At 39.9% G+C, this 4,412-nt stretch overlaps 1 pseudogene; it reads left to right on the top strand.

The window, feature by feature from the left end:
• Window positions 1-791: 791 nt before the first annotated feature.
• On the top strand, window positions 792-3,139 carry LOC129540382 (ATP synthase F(1) complex subunit alpha, mitochondrial pseudogene; annotated as a pseudogene).
• Window positions 3,140-4,412: the final 1,273 nt, after the last annotated feature.

The raw sequence follows: 4,412 nt of genomic DNA, 5'->3' as shown, positions 1-4,412 counted from the left end.
TGGAGAATCCCAGGGACAGGGGAGCCTGGTGGGCTTCTGTCTATGAGGTCACACAGAGTTGGACACGACTGAAGTGACTTAGCAGCAGCAAACAAGTAGAAAAGAAGCACAGCTGAGAGTGATTTTGACCCATTGACCTCTGCAACCTACTCACAGCACTCTCACTGTATCTCTTTCTCCCACAGTAAACTACCAGTGTCAGTATATTCTGAATAGCTCAGAGCATTTCCTTGAGAGCAGCCCCTCACCTGCCTATGACACCTTTATTCACCTGTAACTAGTAGCTATAGGAGAAATCCATTTTCTGTTAAGATTATGGTACTAATTAATAATAAACTTTTTGAGAAAAAGGGGGAAAGTGTTGTTGATTATTTTTTGATAATAAAAATGATGTTCATAGATATCTAAATACTATGTTCAAGAATTGGAAGACTAAATATTGTTGCGATGGCAATTCTCTCCAAACTGATCTATAGATTCAGTGCAAAGCAATCCTTAACAAAATCTCAGGAGGCATTTTTTTTTTAGTAGAAATTGAAGCTGACCCTAAATTTATGTGAAAATGCAAAGAAACTAGAATAGCAAAAACAATTTTGAAAAATAAAAAACATGTTGGAAGACTTTCACACTTTATTTCAGGATGATACTATGAAGCTACAGTAATCATAACAATATGGTTTCAGCATAAGGATAGACATCCAGATCAATGCAACAAAATAGAAAGTCACAATTAGACATAGGTTAACTGATTTTTTTTTTTTTTACAAAGGTGCTGAACTAAATCAATAGGAAACAAAAAATTTTTTTTTTCAAATAATGGTACTAGTATAGTTGGAAATCTTTATGCAAACAAAACAAAATTTTGATTCTTACTCACACACAAAACTTAACTCAAAATATATCAGTCTATAATATATAATAGACCTAGCTATAAGAGCTAAAACTCTGGAACTTTTAGAAGAAAACATGAGAAAAAATTTGTAACCTTGAGTAAGCAATAATTTCTTAGATATGACACTAAAAGCACAAATAATAAAATTTAAAAATGGATAAATTTCAAGTTATCCAAATTAAAATTTTTTGCTTTTCTCAGGGCACCATTTAAAAATTAAAAAGACAAGCCATAGACTGAGAGAGATTATTTGTAAGACATATGTTTCATAAGGGAGTTGTATCCAAAATACATAAAAACTCTTACAACTCAACAACAAAGATAATTCAACACAAAACATGGGCAAAAGGTTTGAATAATCACTTCACTCAAGAAGATGTACAGACTGAATAAACACATGAAAAGGTGCCCAGAACCATTAGCCATATTCAGTTCAGTTCAGTTCAGTTGCTCAGTCGTGTCCGACTCTTTGCGACCCCTTGAATCACAGCACGCCAGGCCTCCCTGTCCATCACCAACTCCCGGAGTTCACCCAAACTCATGTCCATCAAGTCGGTGATGCCATCCAGCCATCTCATTCTTTGTCGTCCCCTTCTCCTCCCGCCCCCAATCCTTCAAGTGCAAATTAATATCACAATGATATACTGCCACACACTCACCAGAATGGCTAAAGCAGAAAACTGACAATAGCAAGTGTTAAAAAGGATTTGAAAAAACTGGAGCCATCACACACTACTTTGGAACAATTTAGCAGTTTCTTTAAAGTTACTATATAGTCGGTCTCTAGGCTGCAAGTCCAGAGGAGGCACTTGAGAAGGAGCAGCCAAGGATGTTGTCTGTGTGGGTCACTACAGCGGTGGGCCTGGCCCTCCCTTGGCAGACTGAGCTGGTCTCCAAACATGCTCTGGGGTGATCCTTCATTGCTGCAAGGAGCCTTCATGCTTCTTGTTCTCGTCTTCAGACTACTGGCATTGCTGAGGTGTCCTCTCTTCTTGAAGAGCATATTCTTGCAGCTGATGCCTCTGTTGATCTTGAAGAGACTGGGCAAGTTTTACATATTGGTGACAATACTGTCCATGTACATGGACTAAGAAATGTTCAAGCAAAAGAAGTGGTAGGGTTTTATTCAGGTTAAAGGGTATGTCTCTGAACTTGGAAGCTGATAATATTGGTGGTGTTGTGTTTGGAAATGATAAACTAATAAAGGAAGGATATACTGTGATGAGAACTGGGAGCTATTGTAGATGTTCCAGTTGGTGAGGAGCTGTTGGATCCTATAGTAGATGCCCTTGGTAATGACATTGATGGAAGGGGTCCAGTTGGTTCCAAGGTCCAAAGGCAAATTGGCCTGAAAGCCCCTAGGATCATTCCTCAAATCTCTGTGTGGGAACCAATGCAAACTGGCATAAGGCTGTGGACAGCTTGGTGCTGATTGGTCATGGTCAGCATGAGCTGATTATTGGTGACCAACAGACTGGCAAAACGTCATTGCTATTGACACAATCATTAACTAGAAATGATTCAACAATGGAAATAATGAAAAGGAGAAGCTATACTGCATCTACATTGCCATTGGTCAAAAGAGATCCACAATTAATAAAGACACTTACAGATGCATATACTATTAAGTACACCATTGTGGTGTCAGCTACTGCTTCAGATGTTGCCCACTTCAGTACCTGGTTTCTTATTTTGGATGTCCCATGGGAGAATATTTTAGGGATAATGGCGAACATGCTTTGATCACTTATGACGACTTATCCAAACAGGCTGTTGTTTATCATCGATGTCTCTGCTGTTCTGCTGACCCACTTGTCATGATGCCTATCCTGGTGATGTCTTCTACCTATACTCCAGTCTGCTAGAGAGCAGCTGAAATGAATGATGATGCTTTTGGTGGCTGCTCCTTGACCGCTTTACCAGTCACAGAAACACAAACTGGTGATGTGTCTGCTTACATTCCAAGGAATATAATTTTCATCACTGATGGACAGATCTTCTTGGAAACAGAATTATTCTAGAAAGGTATCCATCCTGCCATTAATGCTGGTTTGTCTATATCCTGCATCAGATCTGCTGCCCAAACCAGGGCCTTGAATAGGTGGCAGGTACTGTGAAACTGGATTTATCCTCCTCAAACTCACTATAATAGTGATCTACTTGCTGATAGCTCTCAAATGTCTATCGCCAGCCCAGGCTGCATCCTTGAGCCTCAGATCTGTATGTACAACTGTCAACTTGACATTTCCATATCTCTTCTTAAAGTTATCTCAAACTTTGCTTGCTCCAGATTCTGAATGTGTGAGTTCTTACTGCCCCATCTGAAAAAGGAGAAAAATAGAAGGAAGGAAAGAATAGCACTATAATCCATGCAGTTGTATAACCTGGAAATCTAAGTCATCATTGTTCATTGTCTCCCCTCTCCTTCAACCCCCATCTGAGCTCTGAATAAATTAAGAAATAAGAGTAAGGAAAATAGAAATCAATGTGTCAGCTTTCCTACTGATGAAGGCCAGACTGAAGAATGTGGTATAAGTGTGTGGCAAAAATGAGTTTCCAAACTCCAGCATTAGGAAGATTTACCTACCCTGTCCCTGATAGCACCAGAGCCCTGGAGCCCTCTCCTTACAAGGACAGGCTCTTTATAAAAAAACTTGCCCCTCTGCAGACCAAGAGCCCATGTTCCCTGAAGGCAGTCCAGGCTTAAAGAGAAAAGAGGAAAGGCTGAAACTTGCAAGCCCAGTTACTCACCCAAACTCATCAATCATGTGAAAGGAGTATGAGATGAGGCAAGAAGCCAGGAAATTTTAAGGAAAATACCTCTTCGTGGAAACCAGAGGAGTAGGGAGGCATCACTCTCCTCATATGTTGCGATATCAAAGCCTATTGATTTCATGTCCAAAATATCTCTGACAGCATTACCTTCTCTCCATTTCTATTACCACCTCCCTGATTCAAGCTAATATCCCTCAGCTAGATCTCTGCAATAGCCTTCTTACCATTTTACTACTGGAAACAACTGTTCTCACCTCTTTCCTATCTGTTCTCCACACATCACCCAAAGTGATTTTCACAAGGCAAATCTGATCATATTTTTTTCTCCCCACCCTTTCTTCTTTCTCCCTTATCCATGGTTCTTGGACCTAGAGTAGGGGGTTGAGAAGGTTGCAATGAGGATGTGACTTCTAAATGAGACCATAAGAATGACTAAGTATAGTTAGGTGAAAAAAAAAAAGAGAGCAAAGCATTGCAGGCCCAGGGAACAACAAATAGGAAAATGTAAAAGGTAAGCAGTTGCTTGGATAGAGTGTCCTGGCAAAAGAAAGTTTCAAAAGGACTGGAAATAGGAGAGTGATAAGCAGACAGCTTGGTAAAGAGTTTGGAATTTTTCCGAAGGGCAGTGGGAAGGCTTTGAAGGGCTTTAAATAAGGTAATGACATAGATGGATTTGCATTTTCTGACTGCTCTGTGGATTCTGGATTAGGTGGGAAAGCAGTAGACGAAATGTCGGGAGACAATA

Source organism: Moschus berezovskii, chromosome 4 (assembly GCF_049115385.1).
Source record: "Moschus berezovskii isolate FMDL1 chromosome 4, NW_MosBer_1.0, whole genome shotgun sequence".
NCBI lineage: Eukaryota > Metazoa > Chordata > Mammalia > Artiodactyla > Moschidae > Moschus > Moschus berezovskii.
This window is presented reverse-complemented; position numbering and strand designations above follow the sequence as displayed.